The sequence below is a fragment of the Hemiscyllium ocellatum genome, unplaced genomic scaffold (genome assembly GCF_020745735.1).
Source record: "Hemiscyllium ocellatum isolate sHemOce1 unplaced genomic scaffold, sHemOce1.pat.X.cur. R3, whole genome shotgun sequence".
NCBI lineage: Eukaryota > Metazoa > Chordata > Chondrichthyes > Orectolobiformes > Hemiscylliidae > Hemiscyllium > Hemiscyllium ocellatum.
In genome coordinates this window covers 375,640-399,763 of record NW_026867625.1, presented here as the reverse complement: position 1 = coordinate 399,763, position 24,124 = coordinate 375,640, and positions in this window count along the sequence as shown.

The window sequence follows — 24,124 nt, the reverse complement described above, 5'->3', positions numbered from 1 at the left end:
GTCTGGATTGAAATTCATCTGCCATTTTTCGGATCAACTCGCCAGGTGATCTATATCCTCCTGCATTTTTTCACAGTCCCTGATGCTTTCTGCTACTCTATCAGTCTTTGTGTCATTTGCAAACATGCTGATCATACCAACAATGCCCTCTGCCGGATCATCTATATATATGACAAAGAACAGTGGCTCCAACACTGACCCCTGCGGAACAACACTGAACACCTTTCTCCATTTCGAGATACTGCCTCCAGCTAATACACTTTGTATCCTGTTGCTCAATCAGTTCTTTATCCTCCTAGCTGGACCACTCTGCACACCATGCGACTTCACTTTCTTCATTAGTCTACCATTGGGAATCTTATCAAATGCCATACTAAAATCCATGTATATGACATCAACAGCCCTTCCTTCATCTATCAATTTGTTCACTTTCTCGAAGAACTCTATTAAGTTGTTAAGGCAGAACCTCCCCCGCACAAAACTATGTTGCCTATCACTGATAAGGACGTCCTTTTCTAAATATAAACAGATCCAATCCCTCAGTACTTTCTCCAGCAACTTTCCCATTACCGAAATCAGGCTCACTGGTCTGTAGTTATACATTCCTACTACCCTTCTTGTACAGGGGAATAACATGAGCAACCTTCCAGTCCTCTGGCACATCACCTGTATTTAAGGATGCCACAAATATATCTGTCAAGGCCCCAGTTATTTCCTCTCTCGCCTCCCTCAGCAACCTTGGATAGATCCCATACGGTCCTGCGGATTTGTCCACCTTAATAACCTCTAGCCTACCCAACATCTCTTTCCTACTTATGTCAACGTGATCCAGACTAATCAAACTTCTATCTATAATCTCAAGATTCATGTTCCTCTCCTCAGTGAACACTGATGCAAAGTAATCATTCAGAATCTCACCCATTCTGTCAGGTTCGACACACAGCCTTCCTTCATTATTCTTTAGTGGACCAATCCTTTCTCTAGTGACCCACTTGCTTCTTATATAAGAATAAAATGCTTGGGATTCTTCTTAATTCTGTATTTCATGACTGCTTTTAGTCCGCTTGATTGCTCGTTAAAGACTACTCTTATTTTTCCTATATTCCTCCAGCGCCTGTTCTGTTCTTACCTGCCCAGATCTTATGGACGCTTCCCTTTTTCTTTCAGCTAGTTGTACAATTTTTCCTGTCATCTACAGTTAACGAATGTTGCCCTTCCTACCCTTCAACCCGATATGCCTATCTCACACTTATTTCTGATGAAGGGCTTATGCCCGAAACGTCGAATTTCCTGTTCCTTGGATGCTGCCTGACCTGCTGCGCTTTTCCAGCAACACATGTTTGACACTACCTTTAACCTATCTTTGAAAGCTTCCCACATATCAAATGTGGACTTCCCTTCAAGTAGCTGTATTCAAACCACATTTCAGAGATCCTGCCTAATTTTGATATAATTGGCCTTGGCCCAGTTTAGTACTCTTCCCTTAGGACCACTCTCACCTTGATCTATGAGTATTCTAAAATTTTCAGAATTGTGGTCACTGTTCCCAAAGTAATCCCCCACTAAAATGTCTACCACCTGTCCTGGCTCGTTCCACAGTACCAGATCCAATGTGACCCTTTCCCTCATCGGACTGTTATACTGCTCTAGAAAACTCTCCTACACCCTTCTTAAAAATCCTACCCTACCCAGACCTCTAACGGTATGTGTATCCCAGTCAATGTTCACAAAATTAAAATCTCCCATCACCACTAAACTAATGCCTCTACATCTTTCCATAATCTGTTTACTATTTGTTCTTCTATCTCAAGCTCATTGTTGGGAGGCCTGTAATACAAACCCAACAATGTAACTGCACCCTTCTTATTTCTCAGTTCCACCCATAATGTCTCACTGCCTACTATCTCCATAGTGTCCTCCTTTAGCACAGCCGTGTGATGATGCCTGACGAGCAATGAAACTCCACCACCCCTCTTTTATTTCCCCCTCTCCTGTATGGAGCGTCGATAACCTGGGACATTCACTTGCTAATCATCATGCCCGTCCTTCATCCAAGTCTCTGTGAATGCAATAACATCATACTCCCAGGCACCAATCCAAACTCTCAGTTCCTCTGCCTTATACGCTATACTCCTTGCATGAAAGTAGATGCATTTCAGGCCACCAGTTCTTTTGACTTTATCCATTCCCTGCCTACTCTTCCCTTTATTAATGCTATCTTCATGATGCTTGCAGTCTCGAGTTGCCACCTCATTACCTACTTGTTTTCTCTTCTGGTTCCCAGTCCCCTGGCACATTAGTTTTAAAACCTTCCAACAGCAGTAGCAAAAACTCCCCCAAGACGTTGGTTCCGGCCTGGTTCAGATGTCCATCCATTTTATAATAGTCTTGCCTTCCCCAGAAGCGGTCCCAGTGTCCAACAAATCTGAAGACCTTCAAAGTGGAGGGAAAAATCCCTGACTAGTAAATACTCTTTGAATCGAAATTACCTGTTCTTAGTACTGTATAGCATTCTATCTCGGCTAATCACTAGAATTTCATTTATTCTTTTCCTTTGATTTAAGTTTTCATGTGATTAAGAGATGAGAAGTGTCAGGATAAATCCTCAAAAAATTGTGTATTTGAGACTATGACTCCGTGCAGATTACACGAAGAGTTCAAAGAGGGTTAAACACGAACAACATGCACTTGATCTGGTTTTGTGAATCGTATATCATAGGAACAGACCAGACAGTTGAAATTTAAAACCTGCATGTGCTTCCTGCTATTCTCCTTCTTCTAGCCCTGACCTTCTCTTCTTTCTCACTCAGGTCCTTAATCAGATTATGCATTGTACCAATTATTTCAGATAATTCATAGCTTTAAAGGAGCTTCCAGGCCCTGTGCAATGTTTTTATTTTATATTTGTTGTCAAAATTATATCGATCACGTCAATCTACATTCTCTCCTCTCTCTCGCCTCTTCTTCACCCACTCCATACTGTCAACGTCCTACCTTTGCTCCATTACACTGACACCTGTTCCTGATTACATGATCGTCTAACGACCTGTTGAATGTTTCAACTGAGCCGAAAGTCTTCACTCTTCTCGATGGTTCATCCCGAATCCTAACTCCTCCTTTTGTATTTTATTAACGTTTGGAACCATGTTTAAAACAGTGTCCACTGGTTTTACAGCCAGTTAACACATGTAAGAGATTCACTCCATATACTTCAACCAAACTGTGATTGTAAAAATCTTCACTCATCCTCTTCTACAGCTTGTCCTGTTCAATGAAATATACGGAAGGCTCCAGTTTGACAGTCGCTGCCAATTGTTTGATTTGAAGTCACAGCCACAGTGATTTAATCGGGTCATCTGATCTTGTTGTCTCGCGTCATAACCATCTCGTTTGGTATGGTGTTGATGTCGTTCCTATATGCATTTAGGAAACATGATAAACATAACCTCTGTGTAAAGCTCTAACCCTGTGTTCCAGCATATCTAATTCTCCGACACCCCGTTCCAACATGTCATTTTCTTACTCTGTCGGTATTTCTATTCTCGGTCCATATTCAAATCTTTACACCCATCATAATCTTGACAGCTCTCTTTACATCTCTGTATCACTAGTTATTTCCTCAATCCATGTCTCACGTGTTTGTCTTTCATTCCAGAATCAACAAGCCCTGCAACAAAACCATCTACTGAGTGCAAACGAGCAGATGATGAACATTTAACACCAGGTATCCAAAAGCTGCTGAGAGGCGAAATTCAACTTAATTGTTTCAGGCGTTAACTTTAGAAATACTCCGTCTCTCACATAATCATTGGGGGTTCGTAATTGAAACTCTCCATGAGCCTGCTATACACATGCCCACTCCAAGAAGGTACACTTAAGTCTCCCTATATAAGAAATAGTTGAAGAATTTCTACAACACAGGATTAGCCTTTCGTCCTCTATTGTCAGCACAATTTCTTTGAAAAAACAAATCAATCAAGATTCCTTGTAAATGACCTACCCGCCACGCTAGCAGTCCCCAGCAGTGCAAGAAAGTTGCTCTGGAATCGCTATATTATCCAATGCTGTCGCTCCCGAACCTATCCTCTTGATTTGCTTTTCGTTCTTTTCCAGTAACTCCACGTTTTCAGTTTGAGCCTGTTGTTGCATGAGATGGAATAGTGCTCCTGTCCATTCCCCGGATCAATACTGTCCACGTCCATAATGATTTTGAAAGTGACTTGATCTTCACCTCTCCAAAAAGAACAGTCCGAGATTAACAAAGTTATCTATGTTATTGAAGTGCAGTGGCAGCAGATCCATTCTTGCAAATCTTTCCCTGTTCCTATCTAATGTCACGGTCTCACTCTGAATGTCCGTCACCCATAATTGAATGTAATCATCCACTGAAGGCTGAGAGCATGTCTTACACAGTTTCATGGCAAAGTGAGGACAGCAGATGCTGGAGATCAGAGCTGAAAATGTGTTGCTGGAAAAACGCAGCAAGTCAGGCAGCATCCAAAGAGCATGAGAATTGATGTTTCGGTCATAAGCCCTGCTTGCGGAATGATTCCTGAAGAAGGGCTCATGCCAGAAACGTCGATTCTCCTGCTCTTTGGATGCTGCCTGTCGTGCTGAGGTTTTCCAGCAACACATTTTCAGCTTCCACAGCTTCATCACAACGTCTTTGATCTTCCGCTCTATGCGACCATTAATGAAGTCAAGATAGAATCATAGAACCCTCACAGTGCAGACCAATTCCACATCAACCCTCTGATGAGTATCACAACCATAATCTATTATTCACATTTCCCCTGAATAATGCACCTCACCTACACATTCTTCAACAAAATGGGTAATTACCAAGGCCAGTTCACTTAACCAGCACATCTTTGGACTGTGGGAGGAACAGTGACATATACAGAGGAAACCCACAGACAGGGGGTGATAATGCAAATCACACACAGACAGTCCCCTGAAGCTGGAATTGAACCTGGCACTCTGGCATTATACAGGTGCAATGCTAACCACCGAACCATTGTGCCATGCAATTAAGCACCTGTGCCAACCAACGTGTGAGAATCACTCCTAGCATACTTCTGATACTTTTTAAAAATGTTTGTGGAGCCTTACTTTGAGAATATTTCTCATCTATTAATCATATTCGGGGCTTTGATGTGTTGAAGCTGAGTCCATATCCCCTCAACATTTTAGTGATGCTGGATTTGTCAGAGGAAGATTGTGAACATATCAATGGCCATGCTCAAGTGATGTACGTTGGCAGGAACAAGTTGGACACTTCTGACTATCTTAAAAAGGTAAGTGGTTTGTTCTGCACTTATACTCAATTTCTTCAACCCCTGATTAAATTATCACAGTCAGCATTAACTGATCATTCATAGCTGTAAATTTTAGCACATCATGGGCTGCATCGTCAACATATCCCGCGATGGTTTTGGTAAAATGACACTGACGAGTCTTCACTTTCTGATTCAGTGATGAACTGTCATTGATGGATTTGGAGACCGTTCCTCATAACATAACATCCATATGAAGGGATTCGTAAGCCATTGATGGGACAGGAGTTCTCCTTTTTTTTAGACAAAATGGATATCAATGGTGAAGGGGGTTTGGTGATGTCTCCTAAGTTCGTTCTGTCAGTTGCAGTATAACTGCAATTCCTCATTTTCATATGCCATTCCTCACCGAAAAATTATATCTCTCCCCAGGTACAGATGATACTGAAAGATCATCTCCCATGCAAGAATCTGCCGTCAAAACTGGAAAAAAAGGGGAAAAAGCCCTAATGACAACTAAAGTGAAGAATATTCAGTGGTTGCGTAACAACTAAGAACTGGATCAATGAGTAGGATGTAGTCAGGGGAGGGCATTGGTGGACTGGAATTGTTTAGTGAAGGTGTTTGTGATATTGTGTGACGTATGTGTGATTGATCGGGTGATGGGGTTTTTATGTACTGTGAAATGTGCATTATTGTGTCCGTGAAGACACTTTTCATACACTGTGGAGGGTGAATTATTGTGTTTGTACACCTGCTTTTAATATTGTCAGAGCTATGGCTTATTGTGTTGGTGAACGGATATATGATATGGTGTTGGGTGTGCATCTGTCGTGTTTGTTGGAGTATTTCACATATTAGACTTTTACAGGGGAAGAAGGAAGATGTGAACACTGTGAAAACTCGGGACCTGTAGAGAAAAACAAAGTCAATCTCCATTCTTTTCTTTTACTTTACAGGCAACAGGGCAATCACAAGGGCTCCCCTTCCAATAAAAAAAGACGAATTCTTAAATCATGCTGCCTTTGGATAAGAGACAGGAATGGACACATGTCATTCCTCTCAAAGGACTGTAGAAACAAATTGAAGAGAGGGGTTAATGGTAAATTATTTTTAAAAGGAACAGTTGTGATTGCACTTCGTTCCATTCTCCAGAGAACGATATTCTTGTCCCTTCTAACTCAAACAGGAAGAAACTTTATTTTATTAACAGGTTTGAAGGTGTGAATTTAATTCAAGCATTCCGAGAGTTTTTGTTCTGTATGGGCTCACTCAGACTATTAGTAAGGGAGGCTGCAAAGGAGCAAAATTGACATGTCTGCATTAGCACGTTGCCAATATATTGGAGGAAGTTCAGCAGGGACTAGGGCTTGCCTCATGAAGAATGCAGCATGGCAGTACACAGCTGGAAGGATTAGCTCTGAATGGAGGCTGCATGAGCCCGTGTTGCTGACTGTGAGCAACCAGGTCGAGCAATATTTATGATTGAGAGAGGCATGGTCTTGGTGATGAGGAAACAGGTGTCTCCTTTCGACTAAGGGATGCAAAAAAATGGGCACATTGTTTTACCATGAAATACAGGATGGTCACAGGGGAATTCCTGACAAAAAAGAAAACCCAGAAGTGGTTTTGAAACGCTTTGCCTTGGAGAGTAGTCGAGTTTTAGCCAATACTTGCATGAACACTAGTGTCATAATTTTCAAGGCTATTGGTCGAGTGCGCAAGTGGGACCCCTTTGGTTTTGGTATAGCTAAGATAGCAGAGATTAGGTGGATCAAAATTCCTCTTCTGCATTGTGTTATTCTAAGATTCTATGAAAGAGGTTGGGAGACATGGGACTTTGCACGAGTAAGGACTCATATAAGATCACCAGAGATTGCAACATATTTGAAGAATGTCCGATCGCAGCCGTAATGTAAGTGATATTTTAATAGAAAATAAAACAGATTTGAGAGTGAATTAAAAATCAATGTTTATAACAGAGAAATGAACATTAACACTTGGGTTCATAGACATTAAAATTTTATCACAAAAATGTTGCACACAACAGTCACTTGCGAATTTCTCTTCCATTCATTTCAATATTTCATTTATTAAAAGCTGGTCTCTGGAAATATAAGGAAACTTATCAAAAAAAAGCTATTTTATTGAACTTTGCTGAGACAATACACGGCAAAAAAGTCTGACAAGTCATTCAGAGGAGCAAGCATAATTAATCAGATATTGTATCGATTTCTAAAGTTCTTTCCTCAGCATTATCCTTACCAAAACTGTTCATCCATTTGACAACTTCCGGCTGTACGTTTGAAGATGTCAAACGGATTTGATAAATTAGCTAAATACCTGGAACATTACTCTGCAAATTAAATGAACACTGATCGAAACATGTTGAAGCATCAATTCAAATTTCATAGTTTTAAGAATTTTGATTTGTTTGTGTATTTCGTTCAGTTTGCTTAATAAATGAATGAAGTCTCAACTTCACTTCCGCAACTCACTGTGTTTTGGAACTGCATTATTTGGATCTCGTGTATATTGATTGTCATAAGTTTTCCCATGGCAGGCTCATTCAGGAAGAAAGAAGAAGAGATGCAGGGAATCCTGTCTGTGTGGATGCTGAATTCACTGGCCCAAAGAACACAAATGATGGTGGTAGACAGGAAATATTCAGGCTGGAGGTCAGTAATCGGTGGTGTTATACAGGGATCGGTTCTGGGACCTTTGCTTTAGATGATGTTTTAGAAATGACTTGGACGAGGAAGTGGAAGGTTGGGTGAGTTTGTCCATGACACGAATGTTGGTGAATTTGTGACCAGTGTGGAGAGTTGTTGTAGTTTGCTACGGGACATTGACACGATGCAGAAATGGGCTGATAAATGGCAGATGGAGTTTGAACAAGAAAAGTATGAAGTCCTTCACTTTGGAAGGTTGAATGTGAATGCAGAATATAGGGTCAAAGGCAGGATGCTTTGCAGTGTGGAGGAACAGAGAGATCTGGGGATCCATGTGCATAGGTCCTCAAAGTTGCCACCCAAGATGATAGAGTTCGTAAGAAGGCATATGTTATGCTTGCTTTCATTCGCAGGGAGATTGTCTTTCAGAGCTGCGAAGCTATGCTTCAGATCGAAAGATTTCTGGTTAGAATACATTTGTAATATTGTGTTCAGTTCTGGTCGCCTCATTATAGGAGCGATGTGGAAGTTTTAGAGATGGCCCTGGGGAGATTTACCAAGAAGCTGCCTGCCTGGAGCGGTTGTCTTATGAAGGAAGGTTGATGGCTTTTCTCACTGGAGTGAAGACGGATGAGAGCTGACTTGATCGAGTTGGACAAGATGTGTAGAGGCTTGGATACAGTGGATGGACAGAGACTTCTTCCAAGGCCAGAAAATTCTATCATGATATGGCATAATTTTAGAGTTATTGGGAGAAGCTTTATGGAGATGTCAGAGGTAGGTTCTTTCCTCGAAGAGTGGTGGGTGTGTGGGACGCACAACCAGCAGTTGTAGTACAGTCAGATACATGAGTGAGATTTAAGCGACTCACGGATAGACACATGGAAGTTAATACAATGAAGGTATGTAAGTTAGTCTGATCATAGAATAAGATAAAATGTCGGCACAACATCAACGGCCAATGGATCTGTACAGTGATATACTCTTCTGTATTCTATGTTTTATGTTGTATATTCAAAGACTTTCATTCTCCTGAAATATTTTATGACTCGTGACTCCAATACCTTGCTGTTTGGTGTTGGGCGACACATGAACTCAAATCTGCAAATCTGCCTTAGAAATACACCAGCTGATGTATTTTGCTGCTAGACATTAACTCTCGCCTCCTTCTCTATTCAAGAGACGCATCCCACACTGAGAAACTTGCTTTTTCAAGAGTGTAGTTTACAAATTCAATGACACCCATGTGTCAAATAGACACAGCAGTTAACATGGATGTTACAGCCGTGTGTATGAGTACAATACTGGCTATCAAGGATGGGACATGGAAATGGAAGTTATCTTTCAATGACACTCAACTCCACAACTAAGGCAGAGCAAACGATACCTTTAAGCAATACAGAGGAGGACCATTGCCCCAAAATGCCTGAACTGATAAAGATACAAAAACTGTGAACGTGACCCACTTTCCCGAAATGGGCCTCAGCCTTGAATGTTACGAAAATGTAAATGCAGATTTGTAAGGCTTGTGAGGGCGCCGGTCTCAACATTCCTCTCAGGCAGGGCAAGTCAGACACCCAGGACATCATGTCAAAAGTTTTGTTTTCTTCGAATCTTCTCTGAAGCCGCTAACTTTCTTTTAAAAATTAAACCTCTCATTAGTTAACCTTCCCCTTTAGAGGAATCGCATCATTCTGTTCACCCTTTCCATTTTCCGCCAAACCTCATCAGTTTGAGATGAAATTACAGGAGAATAAGTTCCTACATATCTAGTGCTCTTTCCTTGCAGATAATGATGGTACTGGCTTTGGATGGAGCTAAGATTTTCTTCATTGCACCTGCTGCAGGTTGTGCATTGCTGCAACTGATGTTCGGGGGTGGACCAGGTGTCTGATTACAGATGCAGGGCCATTCAGGCAGGATGCTTTGCCTTGGATTGTCTGAGAGTTTTCTGATCATTGCTGAAGTTTCATCCGTTTAGACAAATGAGAATTATGTGATCACCCTGCTGATTTGTGCCTAGTCGATGATGGAGATGTTTGGTAATCAGCAGATAAGTTAGTCAATATAATAATCCGAGCCTCACAAACCATCTTGGACGACATGCAAGGAACGTAATTAATGGGTAACCTGTGGTTGTAAAACGTCTGCTCTTCCAGAAGGTTGTTGAAGAAGTGCTGCAAAAAATGATAACGTGCAATGTTACGTTACTTGGGTTTTGACTAATTTCTAAGTTTGGGTAGAGGATTGATTCACCATTTAAAAACAGAAAATAGAAAATCACGATAAATCCTTCACTATTCCTCGGAGGCAAGATGCAGACATTGGCGTACCACATGTTCAGGTCTCAGGGGCCAACTATTTGCAATCAATATTGCTGAATTGAATGAGGAGATGAAAAAAAAACAGAGAGAGAGAAGAAGAAAAATGCTGATAACGCAAAAACAGTGGGGAATTGAGCCGCATTAAATAACAAGACATTTATAGATGAGTTTGGATTGCTGTAGTGATTGGCCTAAAAACTGGCTGATAGATTCTCCCGCAGATAAACGTGAAGTTATGTCTTTCAGAAGTCAACGTACCATTTAAATCTGGAAAGAAACTAGAAATTATTCTTCAAAAGATTCAGAACAGTTACTGCCCCCAGAATCAAAATCGTCAACAGGTAACTTTGAGCAAGTGAAACAAAGAGAAAAGTTATGTATGAATGATTGTGGCATTTTCTGTTTAATTCCGAATATCAACATTCACAGCTCTTTATTAACAATATCAAAATTGAAACATTTATTAATATTTTAAGTAAGGTACTGATGGATTTTTTTCCGTCATACAATGTAAACTCATGAAAACATATTAGAAATTGCAAATGTGTTTCAAGTGGAATAACGTAAGATTAAAAACGTTTTAATTGATCAGAAAACAAAACACTTTTGAGGTATCACTGTAGAACACGACTAAGAAAATGACATTAATTCAGTTGGCCAACTCACAATAAGGAGCAGAAATAAGACAGACCTGCTGATTGTGGAAGTATGAAAGACAAACAGAAGTGGCTGGAGAAACTCAGTTGGTCTAGCAGTATCTGTGGAGAAAAAACACTGTCAAGTTTCCAGTATAGTGTCATGTTTTCAAATCAATGTTGAATAATTAAACTTCAATTAAAATCGTAAGGATGATGAACAGTAGCACGTTATTTGATTCCACCAGCTTGCACTGTCAATCATGAAGGTCATGACTGGTCAGACAATCCTCACGTACACATTACATCCAGTTTCTCATCAGTGTTTATTCCCCTACTGACTAATAATCTATCTATCTCAGCCAGAGATATACAAATTTACCTTCTGGACAATGCTTTGTCACAGTAAGGAGCTCCAAATAGACAGGAACTATGAGAGAAGAAATTCCTCCTCATTCCAGCGTTAAGTTGGTTGAGTGAAGACCAAAGTCTGGATGCCCATTTAAGAATGGACCCTTCACATTCTTTCAGCAATATTAGAGTCATAGAGTCATAGAAATGTACAGCATGGAAACAGACCCTTCGGAACAACCCGTCCATGCCAACAAGATATCCCAACCCAATCTAATCCCACCTGCCAGCACCTAGTCCATATCCCTCCAAACCCTTTTTATTCATATACCCATCCAAATGTCTCTTAAATGTTGCAATTGTACCAGCCTCCACCACTTCCGCAGGCAGCCCATTCCATGCACCACCACCTTCTACGTGAAAACATTGCCCCTTAGGCCTCTTTTATATCTTTCTCCTCTCACCCTAAACCTATGCCCTGTGGTTCTGGACTCCCCGACCCCAGGGAAAAGAATTTACCTATTTATCCTATCCATGCCACTCATAATTGTGTAAACCTTTATAAGGTCACCCCTCAGCCTCCAATGCTCCAGGGAAAATAGCCCCAGTCTGTTCAGCCTCTCCCTATAGCTCAAATCCTCCAACGCTGGCAACATATTTTCTGAACCCTTCCAAGTTTCACAACATATTTCCGACAGGAAGGAGACCAGAATTGCACACAATATTCCAACAGCGGCCTAACCAATGTCCTGTACAGCCGCAACTTGACGTCCCAACTCTTGTGCTCAATACGCTGACCACGGCGGCACAATGCTTATCACTGCTGCCTCACAGTTCCAGAGACCCGGGTTCAATTCCCACCTCAGTCTGTGAGGTAGGAATTGACTGTGTGGAGTTTGCACATTCTCCCTGTGTCTGCGTGGGTTTGCTTCGGTTTCCTCCCACAGTCCAAAAATGTGCAGGTTAGGTGAATTGGCCAAGCTAAACTGCCCATAGGGTTAGATAAAGGGGTAAATGTAGGGGAATGGGTCTGGGCGGGTTGCATTTTGGCCGGGCCTGTTTCCACACTGTAAGCAATCTAATCTAATCATAAAGGAAAGCATACCAAACGCCTTCTTTGCTATCCCATTTATCTGCGACGCCACTTTCAAAGAGCCATGAACATGGACTCCAAGATCTCTTTGTTCAGCAACACTCCCTAGGACCTTACCATTAAGTGTATAAGTCCTACTAAGATTTGCTTTCCCAAAATGAAGCACCTCGTATTTATCTGAATTAAACTCCATCTGCCACTTCTCAGCCCATTTGGTCCAGATCCTGTTGTAATCTGAGGTAACCCACTTCGTTGTCGACTACACCTCCAATTTTGGTATCATCTGCAAACTTGCTAACTGTACCTCTTATGCTCGCATCCAAATCATTAATGTAAATGACAAAATGTAGAGGACCCAGCACTGATCCTTGTGGCACTCCACTGGTCACAGACCTCCAGTCTGTAAAACAACCCTACACCACCACCCTCTGTCTTTCACCTTTGAGTCAGTTCAGTATCCAAATGGCTAGATCTCCCTGTATTCCATGAGATCTAACCTTGCTTTACAGTCTCCCATGGGGAACCTTGTCGAACACCTTGCTGAAGTCCATATAAGTCACATCTACCACTCTGCCCACATCAATCTTCTTTTTTGTTCTCTTCTATAAACTCAATCAAGTTTGTAAGATGTGATTTCCCTCGCACAAAGCCATGTTGACTGTCCCTAATCAGTCCTTTCCAAATGCATGCACATCCTGTCTCTCAGGATTCCCTCCAGTAACTTGCCCACCACCGATGTCAGGCTCACTGGTGTATAGTTCCCTGGCTGATCTTTAAAGCCCTTCTTAAACAGTGGCACCACGTTTGCCAACCTCCAGTCTTCCGGCACCACACCTGTCACTATTCATGATACAAATATCTCAGCAAGAGGCCCAGCAATCACTTCCCTAGCTTCCCACAGAGTTCTTGGGTACACCTGATCCTCCCTCAGCGCAGCTGTAATGCGATCCCTTATCAAAAATGCCACACACCCCCTCCTCTCTTGCCTCCCTTTCTATCCTTCCTGTAACATTCGTATCCTGGAACAGAGGTAAAGGAGATATTCCTGGGAATACATCCAGGGAAGTTATTTGGATGGAACTGAGAGATAAGAAAGGGATGATCACCTTATTGTGATTGTATTATCGACCCCCAATAGTCGGAGGGAAACTGAGAAACAAACTTGTAAGGAGATCTTAGCTATCTGTAAGAATAATAGTTATCGCAGGTGATATTAACTTTCCAAACATCGACCTGGACTGTTATAGTGCTACAGGTTTATATGGAGAGGAATTTCTTAAGTGTGTACAAGACAGTTTTCTGATTCAGTATGTGGATGTACCTACTAGAGAGGGTGCAAAACGTGACCACTCTGGGAAATAAGGCAGGGCAGGTGACTGAGATGTCGGCCAAGGAGGGGGAGTGGTGGGGGCACTTTGGCGCCAGCGACCATAATTCTATGCATTTTGAAATAATGATGGAAAAGGAAAGACAAGATCTAAAAGTTCAAATTCTAAATTGGAGAAAGGCCGATTTTGACGGTATGAGGCAAGAACTTTTGAAAGCTGATTGGAGGCAGATGTTCGCAGGTAAAGGGACGGCTGGAAAATGGGAAACCTTCAGAAATGAGATAACAAGAATCCAGAGAAGTATATTCCTGTCAGGGTGAAAGGGAAGGCTGGCAGGTATAGGGAATGCTGGATGATTAAAGAAATTGAGGGTTTTGTTAAGAAAAAGAAGAAAGCATATGTCAGGTATAAACAGGACAGCTCGAGTGAATACTTAGAAGAGTATGAAGGAAGTAGGAATATATTTAAGAGGGTAATCAGGAGAGCAAAAAGGAGACTTGAGGTAGCTTTGGCAAATAGAATTAAGGAGAATCGAAGGGGTTTTGCCAAATATATTGAGGACAAAAGGGTAACTAGGGAGAGAATAGGCCCCCACACAAAGATCAGCAACGCGACCATTGTGTGGAGCCACAGAAAATGGGGGAGATACTAAATGAATATTTTGCATCAGTATTTACTGTGGAAAAGGATACAGAAGATATAGACTGTAGGGAAGTAGATGGTGACATCTTGCAAAATGCCCAGATTACAAAGGAGGAAGTGCTGAAAGGGGTAAAGGTGGATAAATCCCCAGGACCTGATTAGCTGTACCCGAAAACTCTGTGGCAAGCCAGACAAGTGATTGCTGGGCCTCTTGCCGAGATATTTGCATCATCGATAGTGACAGCTGAGGTGCTGGAAGATTGAAGGTTGGCAAACGTGGTGCCACTGTTGAAGAAGGGCGGTAAAGACAAGCCAGGGAATTATAGTCCAGTGAGCCTGACTTCGGTGGTGGGCAAGTTATTCTAGGGAATCCTGAGAGACAGGATGCACATGTATTTGGAAAGGCTAGGACTGATTAGGGACAGTCAACATGGCTTTGTGTGTGGGAATCACATCTTACAAACTTGATTGTGTTTATAGAAGAGAGACAAAAGAAGATTGATGTGAGCAGAGTGGTAGATGTGACTTATATGATTAGCAAGGTTAGATCTCATGGAATACAGGGAGATCTAGCCACTTGAATACAAAACTGGCTCAAAGGTAAAAGACAGAGAGTGCTGGTGGAGGTTTGTTTTTCAGACTGGAGGCCTGTGACCAGTGGAGTGCCACAAGGATCAGTGCTGGGTCCTCTACATTGTGTCATTTATATAAATGATTTGGATACATGCATAAGAGGTACAGTTAATAAGTTTGCAGATGATACCAAAATTGGAGGTGTTGTGGACAACGAAGAGGGTTACCTCAGATTACAACAGGATCTGAACCAGATGGGCTGAGAAGTGGCAGATGGAGTTTAATTCAGATAAATGTGAAGTGCTGCATTTTGGGAAAGTAAATCTTAGTAGGACTTATACACTTAATGGTAAGGTCCTAGGGAGTGTTGCTGAACAAAGAGACCTTGGAGTGCAGGTTCATAGCTCTTTGAATGTGGTGTCGCTGATAGATACGATAGTGATGGGGTTTGGTATGCTTTCCTTTATGATTAGATTAGATTGCTTACAGTGTGGAAACAGGCCCTTCGGCCCAACAAGTCCGCACTGACCGGCCGAAATGCAACCCGCCCAGACCCATTCCCCGACACTTACCCATTTATCTAACCCTATGGGCAGTTTAGCTTGGCCAATTCACCTAACCTGCACATTTTTGGACTGTGGGAGGAAACCGAAGCAAACCCACGCAGACACAGGGAGAATGTGCAAAACTCCACGCAGTCAGTCGCGTGAAGCGGGATTTGAACCCGGGTCTCTGGAACTGTGAGGCAGCAGTGATAAGCACTGTGCCACCGTGGTCAGAGAATTGAGTACAGGAGTTGGGAGGTCATGTTGCAGCTGAACAGGACATTGTTTAGGCCACTGTTGGAATATTGTGTGCAATTCTGGTCTCCTTCCTGTCGGAAATATGTTGTGAAACTTGAAAGGGTTCAGAAAACAAGTTGCCAGCGTTGGAGGATTTGAGCTATAGGGAGAGGCTGAACAGGCTGAGGCTATTTTCCCTGGACTATTGGAGGCTGAGGGGTGACCTTATAAAAGGTTTACGTAATTATGAGTGGCATGAATAGGATAAATAGATAAATTCTTTTCCCTTGGATCGGGGAGTCCAGAACTAGAGGGCATAGGTTTGGGTGAGAGGGGAATGATATAAAAGAGACCTAAGGGGCAACGTTTTCATGCAGAGGGTCGTACGTGTATGGAATGAGCTGCCAGCGGAAGTGGTGGAGGCTGGTATAATTGCAACATTTAAGAGACATTTAGATGGATATATGAATAAGAAGGGTTTGGAGGGATTTGGGCCGGTTGCTGGCAGGTGGGACTAGATTGGGTTGGGATAGCTTGTTGGCATGGACGGGTTGGACCGAAGGAGCTGTTTCCATGCTGTAATTTCTATGACTTTATGACTCTAATATTGCTGAAAGAGTGTGAAGGGTCCATTCTTATATGGGCATCCAGACCTTGGTCTTCACTCAACCACCATAACGCTGGAATGAGGAGGAATTTCTTCTCTCATAGTTCCTGTCTATTTGGAGCTCCTTACTGTGACAAAGCATTGTCCAGAAGGTAAATTTGTATATCTCTGGCTGAGATAGATAGATTATTAGTCAGTAGGGGAATAAACACTGATGAGAAACTGGATGCAATGTGTACGTGAGGATTTTCTGACCAGTCATGACCTTCATGATTGATAGTGCAAGCTGGTGGAATCAAATACCGTGCTACTGTTCATCATCCTTACGGTTTTAATTGAAGTTTAATTATTCAACATTGATTTGAAAACATGACACTATACTGGAAACTTGACAGTGTTTTTTCTCCACAGATACTGCTAGACCAGCTGAGTTTCTCCAGTCACTTCTGTTTGTCTTTCATACTTCCACAATCAGCAGGTCTGTCTTATGTCTGCTCCTTATTGTGAGTTGCCAACTGAATTAATGTCATTTTCTTAGTCGTGTTCTACAGGGATATCTTAAAAGTGTTTTGTTTTCTGATCCAATAAAACGATTTTATTCTTAGGTTATTCCACTTGAAACACATTTGCAATTTCTAATATGTATTCATTGTTTACATTGTATGACGGAAAAAAAATCCATCAGTACATTTCTGTAATAAAATATTAATAAATGTTTCAATGTTGATATTTGGAATTAAACAGGAAATGCCACAATCATTCATACATCACTTTTCTCTTTGTTTCACTTGCTCAAAGTTACCTGTTGACGATTTTGATTTTGGGGGCAGTAACTGTTCTGAATCTGTTGAAGAATGATTTCTGCTATTTCTTGTAACCAGATATGTATTATTTGACGAACAACCCATGGTTTTATAAAATGTAATTTCTCATTTAGGTATCTGTGATCTGAAGAACAATTGAATTCATACATCATATTATAAACAGTGTGCTCCATTTATCCTGATTCTGTTGGAACACATCTTGGTGACCAGTAGAGTGGGGCGAATAGAAATGACTCAGAAATGATGAACCTAAAGAATGGATCATTTTGCTATTTGTTATTCGTGAAATTTCATTCTGTTATGGTCAGAGATAATATTTCATAATACCTGGAAATGAAAGCAATATTATTCGATAAAGTTACCTTTCTTTGTGTTAGGAATGGGCTTGATGTTACCAATCATGAGTTGCTGCACAAACATAGCTTATTAAGCTATAACACATTCAAAATTCAGAGAACAATTGAAAAGCGCCCTGAAGTATCCTTTTGCAGCATTTGTAAGGCATTTCAAAATTGAAAGATAAAATCGAAAATAAAAAGACTTGGACCAACCTCCGAATTGATCACAGTAATTGCGATTGAACATAATTATTGGATGTTTACGTTTCTGCGGCTTACATTTCTCGCCTTTCATGTGCACAGGTATGAACATTGTGCATAATTCCACATGTTTATGTTGCTTTGAGAGAAGTCACGTCAGCTCATGGTTTTATTTTAACTTCACCGCTCCCATCAAAAATCATTGGCCTCTCTTTGTACATGAAGTATTATCATCTCTACGCATACCTTGTTCATCCAGAGAGTAGATGGCTAAACTGTTAAATCTCTCTTCGTAAGACAAACCCACACATCTCTGAAACTAATTTCGTGAAGATTCCCTGATTTGCCTCCAATAAACTTGCACACCTCCTCTGTTCCCACGACTGCACTTAATTCTTCTAATGCAGCCGCACTAAAGAATCGTGGAGGTTAAGTAAGTCAGCATCAAATGCCAGAATTATATTTAGCTTACATATGTACTGCTATACCTGCTGACATATGCACGAGGATACACAGATCGGCGCCCGATTCTCAAAGGCTTTCCAGAATCCACAAGTCTCAAGTCAGAAAGGGTTGGTATCCCTCTCATTTGTCTGCATGAAAGGAATCTTTAATTGTTTCTTTCCAGATTTAAACAGTACGTTGACTTCTTAAAGACATAATTTCAAATATATCCGCGGTATAATCCATCAGCCAATTTTTAGGCCAATCACTACAGCAATCCAAACTCATCTATAAATGTCTTGTTTATTTAATGCGGCTCGATTCCTCACTGTTTTTTGCGCCATCAGCATTTTTCTTTTTGCCTCTCTCTGTTTTTTTTTCTATCTCCTCATCCAATTCAGCAATATTGATTGAAAATAGTTGGCCCCTGAGACCTGAACCTGTCGTATGCCAATATCTGCATCTTGCCACCGAGGAATAGTGAATGATTTATTGTGATTTCCTATTTTTTGTTTTTAAATGGTGAATCAATGCTCTCCCCAAACTTAGAAATTAGTCAAAACCCAAGTAACTTAACATTGCATGTTATCATTTTTTGCAACACTTCTTCTACAACCTTCTGGAAGAGCAGACGTTTTACAACCACAGGTTACCCATTAATTACGTTCCTTGCATATCGTTCAAGATGGATTGTGAGGCTCGCGATATTATATTGATTAAATTATCTGCTGATTCCCAAATATCCCCATCATCGATTAGGCACAAATCAGCAGGGTGATCACATAATCCTCATTTGTCGAAACGAATGAAACTTCAGCAATGATCGGAAAACTCTCAGACAATCCAAGGCAAAGCATCCTGCCTGAATGGCTCTGCATCTGTAATCAGACATTGGCTCCACCCGCGAATAATGAGAGGTCTAATTTTAAAAAGAAAGTTAACGACTTCAGAGAAGATTCGAAGAAAACAAAACTTTTGACATGAGGTCCTGGGTGTCTGACTTGCCCTGTCTGAGAGGAATGTTGAGACTGGCGCCCTCACAAGCCTTACAAATCTGCATTTACATTTTCGTAAAATTCAAGGCTGAGCCCCATTTCTGGAAAGTGGGTCACGTTCACTGTTTTTGTATCTTTACCAGTTCAGGCATTCTGGGGCAATGGTCCTCCTCTGTATTGCTTAAAGGTATCGTTTGCTCTGCCTTAGTTGTGGAGTGGAGTGTCATTGAAAGATAACTTCCATTTCCATGTCCCATCCTTGATAGCCACTATTGTACTCATACACACGGCTGTAACATCCATGTTAACTGCTGTATCTATTTGACACATGGGTGTCATTGAATTTGTAAACTACACTCTTGTAAAAGCAAGACTCTCAGTGGGGGAAGTGTCTCTTGAATAGAGAAAGGGGCAGCAAAATACATCAGCTGGTGTCTTTCTAAGGCAGATTTGCGGATTTGAGTTCATGTGTAGCCCAACACCAGTCAGCGAGGTATTGGAGTCACGAGTCATAAAATATTTCAGGAGAATGAAAGTCTTTGAATATACAACATAAAACATAGAATACAGAAGAGTATATCACTGTACAGGTTCATTGGCCGTTGATGTTGTGCCGACATTTTATCTTATTCTATGATCAGACTAACCTACATACCTTCATTGTATTAACTTCCATGTGTCTATCCTTGAGTCGCTTAAATCTCCCTGATGTATCTGACTGTACTACAACTGCTGGTTGTGCGTCCCACACACCCACCGCTCTTCGAGTAAAGAACCTACCTCTGACATCTCCATAAAGCTTCTCCCAATAACTCTAAAATTAAGGCCTATCATGATAGAATTTTCTGGCCTTGGAACAAGTCTCGGTCCATCCACTGTATCCAAGCCTCTAAACGTCTTGTCCAACTCGATCAAGTCAGCTCTCATCCGTCTTCACTCCAGTGAGAAATGCTATCAACCTTCCTTCATAAGACAACCGCTCCAGGCAGACAGCTTCTTGGTAAATCTCCCCAGGGCCATCTCTAAAACTTCCACATCGTTCCTATAATGAGGCGACCAGAACTGAACACAATATTACAAATGTAATCTAACCAGAAATCTTTCGATCTGAAGCATAGCTTCGCAGCTCTGAAAGACAATCTCCCTGCGAATGAAAGCAAGCATAACATATGCCTTCTTACGAACTCTATCATCTTGGGTGGCAACTTTGAGGACCTATGCACATGGATCCCCAGATCTCTCTGTTCCTCCACACTGCAAAGCATCCTGCCTTTGACCCTATATTCTCCATTCACATTCAACCTTCCAAAGTGAAGGACTTCATCCTTTTCTTGTTCAAACTCTATCAGCCATTTATCAGCCCATTTCTGCATCGTGTCAATGTCCCGTAGCAAACTACAACAACCCTCCACACTGGTCACAAATTCACCAACATTCGTGTCATGGACAAACTCACCCAACCTTCCACTTCCTCGTCCAAGTCATTTCTAAAACATCATCTAAAGCAAAGGTCCCAGAACCGATCCCTGTATAACACCACGATTACTGACCTCCAGCCTGAATATTTCCTGTCTACCACCATCATTTGTGTTCTTTGGGCCAGTGAATTCAGCATCCACACAGACAGGATTCCCTGCATCTCTTCTTCTTTCTTCCTGAATGAGCCTGCCATGGGAAAACTTATGACAATCAATATACACGAGATCCAGATAATGCAGTTCCAAAACACAGTGAGTTGCGGAAGTGAAGTTGAGACTTCATTCATTTATTAAGCAAACTTAACGAAATACATAAACAAACCAAAATTCTTAAAACTATGAAATTTGAATTGATGCTTCAATATGTTTCGATCAGTGTTCATTTAATTTGCAGAGTAATGTTCCAGGTATTCAGCTAATTTATCAAATCCAGTTGACATCTTCAAACGTACAGCAGGAAGTTGTCAAATGGATGAACAGTTTTGGTAAGGATAATGCTGAGGAAAGAATTTTAGAAATCGATACAATATCTGATTAATTATGCTTGCTCCTCTGAATGACTTGTCAGACTTTTTTGCCGTGTATTGTCTCAGCACAGTTTAATAAAATAGCTTTTTTTAATAGGTTTCCTTATATTTCCAGAGACCAGCTTTAAACAAATGAAACATTGAAATGAATGGAAGAGAAATTCGCAAGTGACTGTTGTGTGCAACATTTTTGTGATAAAATTTTAATGTCTATGAACCCAAGTGTTGATGTTCATTTCTCTGTTAAAAACATTGATTTTTAATTCACTCTCAAATCTGTTTTATTTTCTATTAAAATACCACTTACATTACGGCTGCGACCGGACATTCTTCAAATATGTTGCAATCTCTGGTGATCTTATATGAGTCCTTACTCGTGCAAAGTCCCATGTCTCCCAACCTCTTTCATAGAATCTTAGAATAACACAATGCAGAAGAGGCACTTTGATCCATCGAATCTCTGCTATCTTAGCTATACCAAAACCAAAGGGGTCCCACTTGCACACTCGACCAATAGCCTTGAAAATTATGACACTAGTGTTCATGCAAGTATTGGCTATAACTCGACTACTCTCCAAGGCAAAGCGTTTCAAAACCACTTCTGGGTTTTCTTTTTTGTCAGGAATTCCCCTGTGACCATCCTGTATTTCATGGTAAAACAATGTGCCCATTTTTTTGCATCCCTTAGTCGAAAGGAGACACCTGTTTCCTCATCACCAAGACCATGCCTCTCTCAATCATAAATATTGCTCGACCTGGTTGCTCACAGTCAGCAACACGGGCTCATGCAGCCTCCATTCAGAGCTAATCCTTCCAGCTGTGTACTGCCATGCTGCATTCTTCATGAGGCAAGCCCTAGTCCCTGCTGAACTTCCTCCAATATATTGGCAACGTGCTAATGCAGACATGTCAATTTTTCTCCTTTGCAGCCTCCCATGCTAATAGTCTGAGTGAGCCCATACAGAACAAAAACTCTCGGAATGCTTGAATTAAATTCACACCTTCAAACCTGTTAATAAAATAAAGTTTCTTCCTGTTTGAGTTGGAAGAAGGGACAAGAAAATCATTCTCTGGAGAATGGAACGAAGTGCAATCACAACTGTTCCTTTTAAAAATAATTTACCATTAACCCCTCTCTTCAATTTGTTTCTACAGTCCTTTGAGAGGAATGACATGTGTCCATTCCTGTCTCTTATCCAAAGGCAGCATGATTTAAGAATTCGTCTTTTTTTATTGGAAGGGGAGCCCTTGTGATTGCCCTGTTGCCTGTAAAGTAAAAGAAAAGAATGGAGATTGACTTTGTTTTTCTCTACAGGTCCCGAGTTTTCACAGTGTTCACATCTTCCTTCTTCCCCTGTAAAAGTCTAATATGTGAAATACTCCAACAAATACGACAGATGCACACCCAACACCATATCATATATCCCTTCACCAACACAATAAGCCAGCATGTGTACAAACACAATAATTCACCCTCCACAGTGTATGAAAAGTGTCTTCACGGACACAATAATGCACATTCCACAGTACATAAAAACCCCATCACCAGCGCAATCACACATACGCCACTCAATATCACAAACACTTCCACTAAACAATTCCAGTCCTCCAATGCCCTACCCCGACTACATCCTACTCATTGATCCAGTTCTCAGTTGTTACACAACCACTGAATATTCTTCACTTTACTGGTCATTAGGGCTTTTTTCCCTTTTTTCAGGTTTTGACAGCAGATTCTTGCATGGGATATGATCTTTCAGCATCATCTGTACCTGGGGAGAGATATAATTTTTCGGTGAGGAATGGGGTATGAAAATGAGGAATAGCAGTTATACTGCAACTGACAGAACGAACTTAGGAGACATCACCAAACCCCTTTCACCATTGATATCCATTTTGTCTAAAAGAAGGAGAACTTCTGTCCCATCATTGGCTGACGAATCCCTTCATATGGATGTTATGTTTTGAGGAACGGTCTCCCAATCCATCAATGACCGTTCATCACTGAATCAGAAAGTGAAGACTCGTCAGTGGCATTTTACCAAAACCATCGCGGGATATGTTGACGATGCAGCCCATGATGTGCTAAAATTTACAACTACGGATGATCAGTTAATGCTGACTGTGATAATTTAATCAGGGGTTGAAGAAACTGAGTATAAGTGCAGAACAAACCTCTTACCTTTTCAAGATAGTCAGAAGTGTCCAGCTTGTTCCTGCCAACGTACATCACTTGAGCATGGCCATTGATATGTTCACAATCTTCCTCTGACAAATCCAGCATCACTAAAATGTTGAGGGGATATGGACTCAGCTTCAACACGTCAAAACCCCGAATATGATTAATAGCTGAGAAATATTCTCAACGTAAGGCGCCACAAACATTTTAAAATGTATCAGAAGTACAGAGAATAATATGTGCAATCTCACAAATCTAAGGTATGCTAGGAGCGATTAAAACACTTTGGTTGGCACAGGTGCTTAATTGCATGGCACAATGAATCAGTGGTTAGCACTGCACCTGTATAATGCGAGAGTGCCAGTTTCGATTCCAGCTTCAGGCGACTGTCTGTGTGCGATTTGCATCATCCCCCCTCTCTGTGTGGGTTTCCTCTGTATATGTCACTTTTCCTCCCACAGTCCAAAGATGTGCCGGTTAAGTGAACTGGCCTTGGTAATTACCCATTTTGTTGAAGAATGTGTTGGTGAGGTGCATTATTCAGGGGAAATGTGAATAATAGATTATGGTTGTGATACTCATCAGAGGGTTGATGTGGAATTGGTCTGCACTGTAAGGGTTCTATGATTCTATCTTGACTTCATTAATGGTCGCATAGAGCGGAAGATCAAAGACGTTGTGATGAAGCTGTGTAAGCTGAAAATGTGTTGCTGGAAAACCGCAGCACGTCAGGCAGCATCGAAAGAGCAGGAGAATCGACGTTTCTGGCATGAGCCCTTCTTCAGGAATCATTCCTGAAGCAGGGCTTATGCCCAAAACATCGATTCTCATGCTCGTTGGATGCTGCCTGACTTG